This window comes from Martes martes (genome assembly GCF_963455335.1).
Source record: "Martes martes genome assembly, chromosome: 4".
NCBI lineage: Eukaryota > Metazoa > Chordata > Mammalia > Carnivora > Mustelidae > Martes > Martes martes.
In genome coordinates, this window is record NC_137891.1 from 13,019,068 (window position 1) to 13,034,269 (window position 15,202).

Below are 15,202 nucleotides of genomic sequence, written 5' to 3' on the forward strand. Positions count from 1 at the left end.
TTTTTTTTTTTTAAGCAGATGTTTGGCTAATTTGAAATTGTAGTATCAACAGTTGGACATCCAGAGGTTCTTGTCTAAGATCACACAGCTGGAACGACAGAAGCCTCCAAGGAGAACTGGAGGTCCATGACTTCATTTCTCAACACCACATGGCCTTCCTTAGAACAGAAAGTTCGCACAGAGCAAAAGAAAAAGAAAATATATACATTTTAGTTGGATAATAAAGTAATAAGAGTAAGATCCAGAGGTCGTACATTCTGGACTTTGTGACTTCTACTCAGATAAGAGTTCTGGGCTGCATCTCCAGTTAAAATTTTTAAAATATATTTTGGGGTGCCTGGGTGGCTCAGTTGGTTACGCGTTTGTCTGCCTTCAGCTCATGATCCCAAGATCCTGGGATCGAGCCCTGAGTCAGGATCCCTCCTCAGCGGGGAGTCTGCTTCTCCGTCTGGGCCACCACTCCTGTGCTCTCACTCATTCTCTCTCTCTAATAAATAAATAAATAATCTTTAAAAATTAAAAAAATATATATATACATATTTCAATTAAAATATAACAAAACATATTTAATTCATTAAAATTAAATTTAAAATATATCCTAAAATTGCCCCTTTCCCATCTGGACACATAGTGAGTAGGCTCATACATTCTGTGTAAGAAACCTGGGGCTTTGTGTAAATCTCATTATTCAGAGTCCAGTAATGGAAGAGGCTTACTGAGTCCACTGTGCAGATGAGAAAATAAGGGTCCGTGGAGAGGAAATGACTTGCCCAAGGAAAGCCAGATGACTATGAGCAGTGCCAACGCGATATCTAACATCACTCTCTCTGGAGACCTGTGGCGTTCCCCCGGCACCGCACACCTCCTTTGTTTCCGCAGACAAGGCGATTCAGGCCCCTCTGGCAATCCTCAGCATTTCCCAGGTTTCTGTCGACTGGTTTGACATCATCTCCAAGGCAGCTGGCTGATGTTCATGAAATGTGTTATAGCTACCAAAGGTAACAGTGGACATGGTAAGTTTCTTAACATGAACACAAGAAGAGATCCTGAACTACAATGAGTGTGAGAACAGACAAAGAACTTACGTATTTGATCAAATAAAAGGTATATCCACACAATGCGATAAAACTCAGTGGCAGCTAAAAAAGAAAAGGCAGCTGACGTGGACAGCGCTCCTGGATCTGTTGCTGAGGGGGGAAAGGCAGTAATTAGTTTATCAAAGGTCTAAATAACAGCACCCTGTGCTTGGGCGCGTGTGTGCGTGTGTGTGCGCGTGTGTGCGGAAGTACATTAGAAAAGTCTACAAGGTTGTGTTCCAAATAACCCAAGCAGAGCAGATGAACAAAGCAGGATAGGGACCCAGGGATTAAAAAGAACTTTAGCTTTATTTGGAAAGCACCCCGCCCCCGCCCGGTGAAAAACATTCATTTCTACTTGCGTAATAAGCTTTTTTTTTTTTTTTAAAGAGGAAAATGGGATTTTATTCATTCATCTTTGTATCCATCCTACTATTTGCACACTTACGGCTACTGGGTGAGAGGAAGATTTGTCTGCTTGAGTCCTGTAATGAGGTGGGTCACATGTGTTCTGGGGAAGGAAGGAAACAGTAGAGAGTGGGAGAGTAAAGGGATTTCCGTGTTTCACGGGAGGCCAGAGGCCAGAACTGTCCCCAGTAAAACTCTGTCAAGGCCTGCCGTCTTGAACAAAAGGGCAATGACAATTGTTCGCAAATGGACAAAACTTTGATAATTTTATTTATATATATACATATGTGTGTGTATGTATATGTATATGTATATATATGTATATGCATATATGTATATATATACACATTTGTATATATATATAATTCATTCTATTTGAGAGAGAGCATGCGAGCAGGGGAGGAGCAGCGGGAGGGAGAAGGAGACCCCCAAAACAGACTCAGTGCTGAGTGTGGATCCTCACGTGGGACTCATTTCCACGACCTTGAGGTCATGACCTGAGCTGAAAACAAGAGTCAGACGCTCAACCGACGGAGCCGCCCAGGGGTGCCAAATTTTAAAGGGATTTCAATTGTCTTTGACTTTAGTTAACTAGAGTCCACAAAGGAATACAGGATGATACAAAGGATAGTCTGTGGTCCCCAAGAATTTAACCCCCACAGAGGGAGATGGTTTTGGTGTTTTTGAAAGACACGGACTCTTTGGCTGTGTTTATTGGTACATATGGCTTACTCTGCAAGGCTAGAAACGGCCTCCGCCAAAACGGCTGTTTTGCTTTGGATTTCCAAAAATAACTCATGAGACGCCTATAGTATGAGGGAAATGGTCACACACAGCTCTGGGAAGGAAAAGAAAAAAAACATTTGATTTGAATCACCTAAAAGCGGAAATTGAGGCAAATATCTCCTGTAGCAACTGCTGTATAATTATCCATCCTAATGGGATCCTTTCAAAACCAAAGCAGCTCAACAAGGACGTTTAATTGAAAATAAAATTTCCAGACCAACTCGTCTGTCAAAATCACATTAAATGAAGATAGCTCAGCAGTGACCAAATCACTGCTAAATGTGTCATGTGTTACGGGCAAGGGGCAGGAGGGGTTGGGTGTTCTCCTAATGTGGAGGAAACACAGCAATCTCCTGGGCTCCTTTTTCCAGGTTCGTGTGTCTTCTAGTCACTGGACACAAGGATTCACTTCTCTCTGGGTCAATGCTACCTGTGTCAAGTGTTTTCTGGGCTCCTGAAAGTAAGAAGCCAGGGTTAAAATCTCAGAGATAAAGACAGGGAGAGAAGAGAAAATGATACTCACCATCCAACCCGTTCATTAGTGCAAAGATGCCTCCCATTCCAGACATAAGCTCATGGAGGACAGCAGTGATGGAAAATGGCCTTCACTGCTTGGTACGTTCCTCTGTGTCCCTTAGCTGTGTGACCTCTGCTGAGTTACTTAACATCTCTGAGCAGTTCTCTCACCTAAAAAAAAAAATATATATATATATATACACACACACACACACACACATATATGTGTATATATATACGTATTATACACACACACACACACACACACACACACACACACACATATATATCTTTCCCTGATCGTGGCCTAAATCACAGTGCTCATGTGCTCTAAGACACAGCAACCTCATACTATAGAGAAAGACATGGTACACACACAGGGATTTTGCTGTTTAGGCACAGGCCATCTAGAATCACGGACGAGACTCTTTTGAAGTTGACTGCCTCCCGGAAGGGAGACCTGTGGGCTGAGGAACTGGAAACTGATGGAGGAAGAGAAGGAAGAAGAAAAGGGAAGAAGGAAAGCAAGGGAGGAACACTGAAATTTAAAAGTAATAATACAAAGAAAATAAAAGATAGTTGAGTCTCCTGTTACCTATACAGGGTTAGGTTTAAAAGTCCTCCCAGATATTCCTGCCACAAAGCCATCTTTTCTACCATGACCCTCTGTTCAGACCTAGTGCTTTGTCCCTCACACCCAGCGCATCTATGGCTGAACATACTTGTGTGAAGGAGTCTGGCAAGGGCACGTCCCGGGTGGCACACAGCTCCCTTGTTTATTTGCTCCCCCAAATCGACTGACACTAGAGCTACCCCACCCTGCCCAAATCCCAGGGACTCCTGACTCCAGTTCACCTGGCTTCGTTAGACAAGGACAAATCTCTTGTAGAAGATTCTAAAGCTCTGGTCTCCAGAGACTTCATGACTAAAGGGGATCGGGGGACGCAACGCTTACACTTTGTGTGAATGTGTGTACATGAGACTAGAGATGAGAGACAAACAGGAAATGACAGGTCAAATCCTAATTCTGGAATAAGTAGCATTGATTATGCTTAGTTCATAAAGCTTTTCTTAAATCCTTGCTGGGAGGAAATCAGAAACCTGATTTAAAGGTGGGGAGACTGAGGCCCTGTAAGGTGTGTGGTAGAACCAGGAATTGAATGTTGTATCTTTGCTGTCCCAGGGCACAGGCTTCTTTTGTGTCCCAACATCCTTGTCTCCCAGCCGCCTTCCAGTAATGACCTGCCCATCTACCTGCTGCTGGAAGCATTATACTCTATCTTTAAGGCTGGTGATTAGACACTGTTTCCTGTTTTTTTGTGGTTTTTTGTTTTCTTTTTCTTAAGACTTTCTTTACAAAAAGCTTCCCTGGGTCTTCAGATGAAAATTTATTCTACTGATAAGGAAAGTGATGGCAATGTTCCGTTGAGCCATGGAGCTACTACTGATGATGTATAGTTGGACCAAAAAAAAAAAAAAAAAAAGGCCAGCTTTTAAGTCAAAATGTCCCCAAATTGTGCCTTTAGAAAAAAAAAAAATGTCCTTGCTACTCAGCCCTGTCTGACATTTGGTAAGTTGATCTCTCTGATGCTCTGGTTTCTTCATTTTTAGAAATGGCAACAGCACCAGCTAATGTTTATCAAATGTGAGCTCTACGTGTCCACTGTGCCAGTGTTATTCTAAGTAAGCACTCTGTATTTCCCCAGTCATCCAGTACTTGTAAACACGATCACTAATCTCCCCGTATAAATGAGAAAGCCGAGGCACAGAGAGGTGAAGTGACTTGCTCAAGGCCACGCAGCTAATAAATGTCAGAACTGGCATTCTACAGGTGGTCTGGCTGGAGTCTGGGCTCTCACATTAACAGAGATGTTCTCACAGGCGGTCAGGAGAGCTATGTGAGATCATCTGGCCCAGAACAAGTACTCAATAAATTGTAACTATTGGGTATCACTTAGAAATTAATTTCTTTGGTTAGGCTGGAGCAGGGCTCAGTATAGTATGCACGTGGCTAATGAGAAGCTGCTGCCTACAGTGCTAGCATTCAGCCTTGAGAGTGTGCCACAGGCAGGAGCTCCAGGGCTTGGCCCCAGGGTCTCCATACTGACCACTTTCACAGGGAGCCCACACAGAAACCTAATTTGGGGCAGCCAGGATGGGAACAGGTCTGACGTCCACCTGGCAAGAAGAAAGGCAGGTTCCAAAATGGGCTGGACGGATCAAATCCCCAAGGAAATGCCCATGGGCTCACTGACTCATTGCTTTAGAAAGTCTCTGAAATTGGCTAATTGCACAGAGTTTCGAGAATGATTCCTTGTAAAGATGAGGCAGCATGACTCAAAAAATTGGTACAATTAAAGATCTGGGGTGGAAGAAGAGCCCACTGGCGGCTGAACGACCAGCTTTCTTCCCCCTGCTTCAACTTTCCCCAGTTCTGCGCAGGTATCTGGAAGAGGCACATGGCGGCCGTGGCGAATCCCGTTGTCTCCGCCACGGTCTAGCCTAGGGTGGACTCTCGGCCCCATCTGGCCAGTGGGACAGAAGGGGAGTCTACTGGGGATTTCTGGGGAAATTCTGTGCCCGAAGAGAAGAGAGTTGCAGTAGGAAGAAACCCCTTTTCCTTTTGGATGTTCTTCTGGCCTGAAACGCTGCTGTGATAGGTGAGGTCTGCAGCACAGAGATGCTAATTCAATGCACTCGGCCATCAGATGCATGCTTTCTGAGACATCTGGTAACAGCAGGTGCTGGGGAGGATATGGGGAAACAGAAAGCCCTGAACATTTACCGGTGTAAGTGTAACCTGGTGCAGTCATTCTGGAAGACAACCTGGTAGTACTCGTGAAATTAAACACGAGCACAGCCAATGACTCAGCCATCCATCCCCGCCCGGAGCCCGTACAGAGAAACTCTCCCACAGTCCCCGCGGGCACAGGTGCGAGGTGTCACCACAGACCTTGGTTGCGCTTCCCTAGTGTCCATCTCCAGGGGCAAGAGGAGTGAACAGGGCAGGACCAATGGTAAGGGAAGGCCAGATGCAGCCCTCAGATGACCAATGTGTACAGAAAGGGGAGAAGATCTCTAAGAGAACCCCATTTGTCTAAAGTAAAAAGTACACCCAATCATGGCCCTGCAGCAGTCCACCTGTACAGCGTCCAGCCAAGGCACCCGAGTGGACGCCGGTGAGGAGCAAAGGGAGCAGAACAGGCAGAACACAAGAATAAGAAAGACAGGGATCTTGCAGAGGCCAGAGAGAACATGACTTGAACAGAGGAGGTTTTCATAAAAATTCAAAAGAAAAAATGCAACCAGATTGGGTGTCAGAAAACCCAGCTGCATGTTTCTAGGACTGATTCTTACTGGCTGTGGGCCCTCTGGCTGGTCACTTACAGCCTCCGTTTCCCCACCGCAAAAGCAGATACAAAGGGAAGCCCCGTAGAGGAGACGTGTGCGCAGCCCGAGTTTGGAATGCAGCAGTTGAATGACAACTGAGAACTGAGCTTTCTCGTCTGTAAAACGGGGACTAGGACATGACCCAGCTGGTACCTTTAGGGTGAGTTTTCAGTGAGACATGACACAGGCAGGACAAAAAGCACAATGATGAACGACGCTGTTTGGTACACTTGGGAGGAAGGGAGCGTATCCCCCAGGGAGCTCAGGCTCGCACCAGGCACTGTGCAGGGAGTGTAGGAGCACATCACACCCTCACTGAGTGCGGCACACGGGCCCTTCAGACCTGGAAGCAGGGCCAGCCCCTCCCTGCAGGGCACCCGTGGCCCACCCCTCCCGACCCCCCGCAGGGCACCCATGCTGTTTTGGGCACAAGCCTGAGAGAGGGGACATCTCAGGCTGTCTTTATGCTCCCACTCCTGGACACCCGGGGCCTTACAAATCCACATAGATATTTCTTTTTCTTTTCTTTTGTGGCAGCGAATCCACATTTTAACTAGATGAGCTAGGTTACCAAAGAGAAGAGACACGAGAAAGAAACTATCATCACTTTCCTGCTATGCTACCAAATAAGCCAATCTTCACTTTTCCAACAAAGAGCTATTCTCTTTCTGTAACTTCCCATAAAGAAGGACACATTGCTCTATGTGACTGTCACATCAGGGATGGTGGCCACTCTCCTTAAAGTGAACACCTCTTCCCCATCCCTCAGATGTCTGGCAAAGATGCAGTGGTGCCCAAGTACCATGTATCCCTGGGTGTCTCCTTGTCTCCAACTTTGCTCCCAAATGTGCCCGGCTTCAAAAAACCTCCCACCTGCAAACAAGTGCCTTTCCTCCTAGAGCGTGTCTTTGAAATACGTTCCCTAAACAGGGATACGAGGTCAACATGGTGTTTGATAACTCCTGACAGTTTTTTTTCCGAAAGACCCATTTATGTGGCCACGTGTGGTGGAGGCACACGCCAGGCTGCCTACAGAAACCCGTCACTCTAACATCTGGAAACGTGCAGGGAACGGGAGGCCACCGTCACACCTGGAGCTTCAGGGAAGGTAGACTTTCCCCGAGGTCACCAATGCTCTGCCGCCCTCCCGTGAGATCTGTGTGCTCACGAGTGCTCCCAGAGGGTCTCTGCATAGATTGTGGACCCCTTCACACAGCCGGCCCCTGCTAGCTGTGGACAGCAAGTCCCGCCTGGGAGGGGGGTGGTGTGTGGACTGGACGGTGGAAGTGAAGGAGCGGTCCTCAGCCGCGACTCTGCACTGGTTTCCCCCTTCCACTCCCGAGCCCCACGCCGGGGAGCCAGCCAGTGCTTGGACCACATATGTCTCAAATGCCTGTTATCGCCTAGACTCCGGGCGAGGGATTGCAACACCAAGGCCATTTCTCGACCATAGCGGCGCGTTAGGGAGTCAAGACGCCAACACGAGGAATGCTAGATACCAGGGAGGAATGAAGGCAAAGATAACAAAGCCAGACAATCAAAGATTGATCGTGTGTGGGTACTGGGTGGTCTGGGGGCAGGAGGCAGGTCCCTGCAGGCTGCGAAGGAAGTGCTCAGGATGACCGCAGCATGGGGGGCTGGGGGGGGTGGGGAGGTGGAGGAGGAAGAGGAGGAGGAGGCCTGTGATCCAGGCCAGGAGCCGCGCAGGTGGGCGGCACACTCACGGGCCAGGGAGGAGCTTCCTGGGCCTAGAACAGAAAGAAAACATCTGGAAATCCTGGGAGGGTGAGTCAAGGCCTGAAGTTTGAGGACCCCGAGAGCCAGGTAGAGGAACACAGAGCTCATAAAGCAGTGCGGCTGATGGGAGCAGTCTGTGAGATCCGTGTGGGGCAGCCCCAGGAGGGCCTGCGTGAAGAACCTGGTGAGCCGGGAGGCCCGCGGTACCAGGGCGTCCCCGTCCCACCTGCCAGCACGGCAGGCCCTGGGTTGAGGGGCCTGTGGCCCGTGTGAGCTTGTACGTGGATGGCCCTTGTACGTGGATGGCCACGTTAACTTACTGCCGTCCCTGGCATGTTGGCCCGGATGCTATGCTAGGAGATCGGCAAGGGCTTTCCGTGCACTTTCTGCCTTACTTGTCACAGCACTGTGATGAAGTTGGCCGCCTCCTTAACCGCCGTGCCTTCGGGCCTCCCTGCACGGCCACCTTCCTCTCCTGTCATTGTGGCGCTCGCTGAGCTGATCGGGGAAATGGGTATGAGGACCCCTGCCGCCTCAGGACTGATAAAAGGGCCAAAAGGAGCGGCAATATTTTACGGTTTGGTGCTCAGTAAATGTATTGTCAATTCTTGCTGGTTGAATGAGTGAGTGAGAAATTACACGTGCCCTGAAAAGGGACGTACGTACGCCACTCGCTTTTCCAGACTGTCTCCTGCAGGTCAGGGTTGCACTTCCTCACCTGCGGTGACTAGAGCCGGCGCACAAGGAGTGAGCAGAGGTGACGTGCTGTTTCTGGCCTTTGTGGGGAAATGCTCGTGAGCGTCCCTCTCTCTTCCGCCCCAGTGCCCTGCAGTGCCCTGCAGACGGTGTGGTTGGGGGCGGTGGGTGGTGGAGGTGCTGCCGAGGCGGCGGGGGTGCAGGGAGAAAGGCCACGTGGAGTCAGAGCCTCGCCGAGGGCCTGCCCTGCGCCCAGCTGCTGGCCTTCCGCCCGTTTTGTTTTGCTGCTTTCCCAGCACGGGAGCTCTCCGAAAGGCCCGGACTGCGTGTGGACCGGTCGTGCTGCTTACTGTCCATCTCCATGACCCGAGCCTCTGCTTCAGGTTTGCCTTGGTCGGAAGGTCAGGCTCACGGGAGGGCGCTCGGCAGACAAGGAATGGGGGAGCAGAGACACCGAAGTTCCCTGAGTTCTGTCAGCTTTTTTCACTGCTGCCTTCAAGGCACAACACCCAGCACCTCGCAGGTTGTGTGCACTGAGAGGCCTCTGTAAACCTCAGGCTCCATCAGAGGACTCAGCCCTTCATTCTCTGCAGGGAATTATGCTAAATCCTGGCCTTGTCAAGTGGGATGCCTATCGGTGAGTGGTTTCCACAGAGTCCACTGTGGCCTGCCCCCGGCCCCCACTCAGGGCTCCAAGCTGGGCCTCAGGGTGGCCTGAGGACACACAGGTACCAAACAGGAGAAAAGCCAGAGTGAAAGAGACTTGTGGGGAGAGACTGCAAGGGGGCAACGTCACGTGCCCCTGAACCCTCGTGCACACGTTCAAAGCTACCCATGCTGTGCTCTAAAGTGGCCTTTTCTGGATCTTGCTGCGTGGCCGAGGGCGAGTCCTTCTCCTCTAGGCCTCGGTTTCTCTGACAGTCAAACATGGGCACCGAAGAAGAACATTTTTTTTTTAAGATTTTATTTATTTATTTGACACAGAGAGAGAGATCACAAGTAGGCAGAGAGACAGGCAGAGAGAGAGGAGGAAGCTGGCTCCCCCCTGAGCAGAGAGCCCGATGCGGGGCTCGATCCCAGGACCCTGAGATCATGACCCGAGCGGAAGGCAGAGGCTTTAACCCACTGAGCCACCCAGGCGCCCCAAGAAGAACATTTTCAAGGGTCCTTCCTGATCGAAAATGCTAGGAACACAACATCCCCTAGGCTTCACTCCTCAGAGCCTGGCTCATGGGGTTCTTACTCCTTCAAGGCTTCTGTAGGCCCCAAGACAGTTATCAAGTATATTAACCCTACCTGGCTCCTGTATAAAACATAATTCCCATGTAACTGCAAAAGTAAGAGCTGCATTTGACCAGGCAGTAAAAAGTTATATAAATATGTAACACAATTTCCATTTTGCAGCTCTGTCTTCATATTTTGAAACTAACACATAGTGTCTTTCTGGTCAAATGGACCCACCTATGATGTCCGGTGAAAATGCCATTTCCCAGGCCCCACCCCAGAGCCACTGAATGAGAAAATCTGGTGGGGGAAGCCCAGGGATCTGCATTTTACCAAGTTTCCCAGGTGGTCATTTGCAAACTGAAGTTTGAAAACCACTGCCAGAAAAAGAAGCCGAGAAAAGGGGCTGGGGCAGGCATTCTGGAGCCGGGAGGAGGGCTGCAGAGGTGACTGAGGAAGGGGAGGGGATGCGGAAGACAGCACGTGGCTCCTGCTTTGCATGAGTGCAAATCGCTGTTGCCCATGTGTGCCCTGCGTGTTCCACTAGCGTAAACATACATTTGCAAAACCCTGAATCACCCTCTGCCGAGCCCTTCCCCCAGCCCTGGGGAAATGATACTCACACTCCACCCCGGGACTGCGTTCTCTATCCTGAGCTGCGGGAAGAGAAGGTTTCCAATGTGCTGGGCACATTGCGGACAAGGCTGTTTGCGGACTGAGGCCACTGCCGCCAGGAATCGTGCTGCAGGAAGGAACATAAATAGCATGGTCACCCAGAGCGTTGCTGCCACTGGTTCGACCTTTGGTTTGTGACAGATCCTAGTCCCCCGCAGCGAGTTGCCACAATTCATCCACAGGGACGGAGGTTCTGTTTAATGTCGCACTACACACAGAGAAGTGCTCCTGATGAGCCTGCACACACGCACACACATGCGTAAATACACGCGCACACACACATGCATATACACACGCACACACATGTGCACACATGTGCGTGCACGCACACGATGGGCTGAAGGTGTATATAAGCTTCTGCAATGATTTGAGGGCTGGCGCTCGGCTGTCAAGAGTCACTTGGACCCCTCGAGGGCTAGTTGCCTCCCAAGGAGGGAGGCAGAGTAGCTAGCTGATGGGAAGGGTCAAGCACTCTGTGTGTGTGTGTGTGTGTGTGTGTGTGTGTGTGTAGGGGTGGGGTTCCCATGGACATTTCACACCACTCGATCCGGGAGACTACCATCAGTTCCATTCTTCTGATGAGGAAACCAAGACACGGAAAGACTTGCCCACGATTCTGCAAGATCGAACTCTGACCTCACTAACCTTGAAGTCTGTGTTTGGTACTTACACAGTGCTGCCTTAAAGCTGAGAACCAGGAAGCATGGCGGGGAGGGAGGGGGGAGTCTCTTCCAGGGAGGTGAGCCTATGCAAACTGACCTCTTCCATGAGTGAGAGAAGCAAAATCACTCAACAAACAACTGAATTCACATGCAATAAACGGTCATTGGAAAAAATAAACCACAGATATGCAGTAGAAAAAAAAATCACATTATAATCACATTCTCCTAAAAATAACAGCATTTATACTTCCAGGCTTTTATTCTAGCCAAATATATATATGTGTGTGTGTGTATATACATATATATATATTTTTTCCTGGCCTACAAATAAAATGATGCAATTTTTGCAATTTTATAAGAAATTTCATACTGCTGATTTTTAACATGGGTAATTAACAATGTTTGTCCAACCCTGATCTTCCGTGTGCTTATGTCCATCCATAAATTTCTCTGCAGAGCTTAGGGAGAGATAAAACCTTTCACTTCTTTTCTGTGTTTCCTGTTATTGTCTGTTCATCAGCCACTAGTGCATTTAAGGAAGGGTTAGAGTATTCTAGCTAAACAGATCTGTGTTCTTGTGGAAGATGCCACTTTGAAAAACACACCCCACTTCACCCCCCGCAAAAAAATTCGGGTTGGTTTTCTCCTCCCCATGGATGAAAATGGAGAATAGCTTTTGCAACAACCAAGAAAATGATGCCCTCCCCCATCCCAAAAAGTATCTCAAAGCCAAGGGAAATGCAACTCTACTATTCAGAATCGCCCATCCCCCACTGCAGGGACCAGCCCTCCAAGGGCCCCCAGGCCTCCCTTCCAGCCTTCCCCTAGTTAGTTAAGTGAAAAATAACCTCTTTTCCTCCCTTTTGGTGTTAACGAGGCTCCCTACTGAGACACAGTTAATCACATCAATTAAAAGCCTCTCACACTTGGCCTTGCCTGCCAGGTACCAGCCCCCTGTCCAGGATAAGCCACGCCTGGAGATAGCTAATATTCTTTTCTTTTTCCCCCTCTGCCTATGTTTTTTTTCACTTGTATGCTCTTTTTCAATTTTTAAAATTCAAGCTTAATTAACACAGTGAAATGTCCAGATCTTTAATGAACAGTTTGATGAGTTTTGACAAATGCACATACCCAAAACACTAAACCACAAAGACACAAGAACATTTCCCTCACCCAGAAAGTTCCCTGTGCCTTTTCTAATCGTTGCTGCCCACCTCCCAGAGGAAACCACTGTACTGATGTCTAGCACCCTTCATTAATTTTGTGTGTTCCAAAAGTTCATATAAATGGAACCCTGTGATTTGTAAAGACGGGCATGAATGATGGCCAAGAACACGCAGTTCCTATGGGCATGAAAACCCGTGTAGGTGCTTTGGAAAACAGTCTAGCCGTTCCTCAAAAAGCCTGCAGAGAGAGTTATCACGTGACCCAGGCTTTCCACTCCTAGGTATATATACTCAAGGAAATGCAAACACACATCCACTCAAAATCCTGCACGGGAATCTTCAGAGAAGCATTCATTATTCATAATAATCCCAAACTGGAAACAACCTGTCTATCCACCAAAGAAAGAGTAAATGAAACGCAGTCCATCCACACAATGGAACATTACTTTACTAAGGCACAGAAAGGAATGAAGTACAGACACACCCTACAGCGGGATGAACCTTGATAGTGTCATGCTAAGTGAAAGCGGCCAGCGGCAGAAGACCGCCTATTGTATGACAGCGTTTGTGTGAAATGTCAGGAAAGGCAAATCCCGTGTGACAGAAATTCCAGGTTGCTCAGGACCCGAGGGGCAAGGGGAAGGGGGGAAGGAGGTGATAGCCGATGGGGACAGATTTTTTTTCTGAGGTGGTCAAAATGTTCCAAGACTGGTAAAGTGTATGATACGTGAATTATATCTCAGCAAAGCTGTTGAAAGAAACCAAACATTCAGAATCAACCCAAATGGAGCCAGTTATGGCACATGGGAGACACCAGCTTTCCTTCAGTGGGATTTTGACAGGCATGTTTGGCACTGTGGCCCAAGAACCCCATGCCAACCTGGGGAGTTGTATGCTCCCAACCCCTGGGGAGCATCACTGTGGTCCACAAAGGACCACCTTCCCGTGGTCTCCTCCCCATGAGAACGTCCTCTTACCGCTTTTCCCAGGGGTCCCTGTCCTATCTCCAGAGTCCAAATTCTGAAGAGTCCAGGAGACACTCACCAAATTCATTCACTCATTCCACCAGCATGTACTAAGTCTATATTTAGTAGAAAGCACATAACCATATCTAGTCTTGTTGTATTACCTCCCTGCTCTCAAGGGACTACATTTTTCGGGACATCTTGAACGCTTCTGTACGTTTGGCCATGTGTTTAGCCAGTGACACCAGGAGACGGTGGTGGGTGGGGAGGGTATAAGCTCATTACGAGAAAAAGGTCAAGAACTGTGAGGTCCACTGGGGTTGGTTCTCAGTCCTGACTCTACCACTCATGAAGGCATGCCTCTGCCTCTGCCTGCCTCATGTCTCTCCCCTCTAAAGACCAAAAACCCGCCCTATGGTGGAGCCATCAGGAGCCCCAGCTCTGGGAACCAAACCCATGCTCTACCACCTACAAGCTGGGATGACCTCAGGCACTCTCTTAACTTCACTTCCCCGTAGAGTGAGGATGGCGGCAGTAACAGCCTGCCCTATGCAGGGTTAGATGGGTTCATACGAGGCTCAGCAAACTGAGGGACCAAACAGTGAATATTCTGGGGCACTGCGGGCCATGCCATCTCTATTCCAGCTCCCCATCTTTACGATCAGAGCCGTAAAGCCACCACAGACAATACCCAAAAGAAAGGGTATGCTGTGTTCCAGTAAAACTTTATTTATGGACAATGAAATCCAATTTCATACAATTTTCATGTGTCAGAAAATACGATACTTTTGGATTATATCTGTCAGCCATTTAGAAATGCGTAGCTCATGAGCTGTACCAGAAAAGATGGTGGGTCAGATCTGGCCCGTGAGCGGCAGTTTGCCATCCCTCTCCCGACATAAAGCACCTAGAGCAGAGCCCGGCACACAGTGGGCACTCACCACCCCCGGACCACGGCCCCGGCAACAAGAGCTGAGCCCCTGCGTGTGTTAACCATGCTCTGCACACTCCATGCCCCACGTCGCATTTAAACCGCACCTTGACTGTGTGAGGCAGGTAACGTGACCACGCAGAGGAGAAAGCAAAGCCCTAGGTCGGCAGAGGGACAGCGCTGTCAGAAATCCAGGTCCTTCTGTCGTGAGCTCTTGCTTCTGACCGTTACGAACGACTGTGCCGGCTGCCAGGACACAACAGGGAACCAGACCCACTCAGGCTCCGCTCCAAACACCACAAATCATGATTTAATTAATTTGAGACATTTGTTACAGAAAGCAGAGGCTGCAAGGAGGAACAAGGGTATTATACAGCCCACGGTGAGGGAGGTCCTCTGGGGAAGGGACACGTAGGTTGGGAACAGCAGCCATGTGTCTGGTGCTGTGCCAAGTGTCAAAGAGAAGAGGCCAGAAAAGGCACGTCCGCCCTGGCTCCCGACTGCGGGGGGCTCAGAGACCTGACGGTGTCAGATGCGGTGGTGGAGCGAGAAACCGGCCCAGACTTCCCGAACGGCCTGTAGCAAGCGAAACAGCCTAGTCTATCTTAGGGGATACATCCTCGTAAAATAGGAAAACACAGTCGTGAAGATTTAACCATGTTAATATTCACAGAAGCCCTGTTTGTAATAGTGCAAGCGTGGAATTCATAAGTGCCCCCAGACCCTTAAGAAAAATTGGGAGGACCCCTGCCCCTTCTGTGTGAACAATGGTGCAGCTGCGTGTCCCCCCAATCAGACGGTGGGGGGCAGAAGTGGGCACGCCGATGTGGAAGGCCAGCCGTCGTGTATCTAGTGAGGCGGCTCTGCGCACACTAGCGGGTGCCCTACCCTGCTAGGCCTAGGATGCAAACGCATAGACAGCGCTCCTTTCCGTTAGTCACCTCTGAAGGATAACACAAGTCTGGCAGCT

The 15,202-nt window shown here is 49.1% G+C and overlaps 2 long non-coding RNA genes across 2 annotated transcripts in view; both read right to left on the minus strand.

Annotated features, from left to right (window-relative positions):
* Positions 1-547: 547 nt before the first annotated feature.
* Positions 548-2,957, minus strand: LOC308341059. Its single transcript, XR_013966676.1, has 3 exons — positions 2,794-2,957; positions 1,086-1,187; positions 548-989 (listed from the first exon to the last, which is right to left on the minus strand). It is a non-coding gene; the product is annotated as an uncharacterized lncRNA (long non-coding RNA).
* Positions 2,958-9,586: 6,629 nt separating this feature from the next.
* LOC308341058 overlaps positions 9,587-15,202 on the minus strand; it is a 216,668-nt gene continuing 211,052 nt past the window's right edge. Inside the window, exon 8 of the long non-coding RNA XR_013966672.1 lies at positions 9,587-10,575. This is a non-coding gene — a long non-coding RNA (uncharacterized lncRNA). The remainder of the gene's footprint in view (positions 10,576-15,202) is intronic.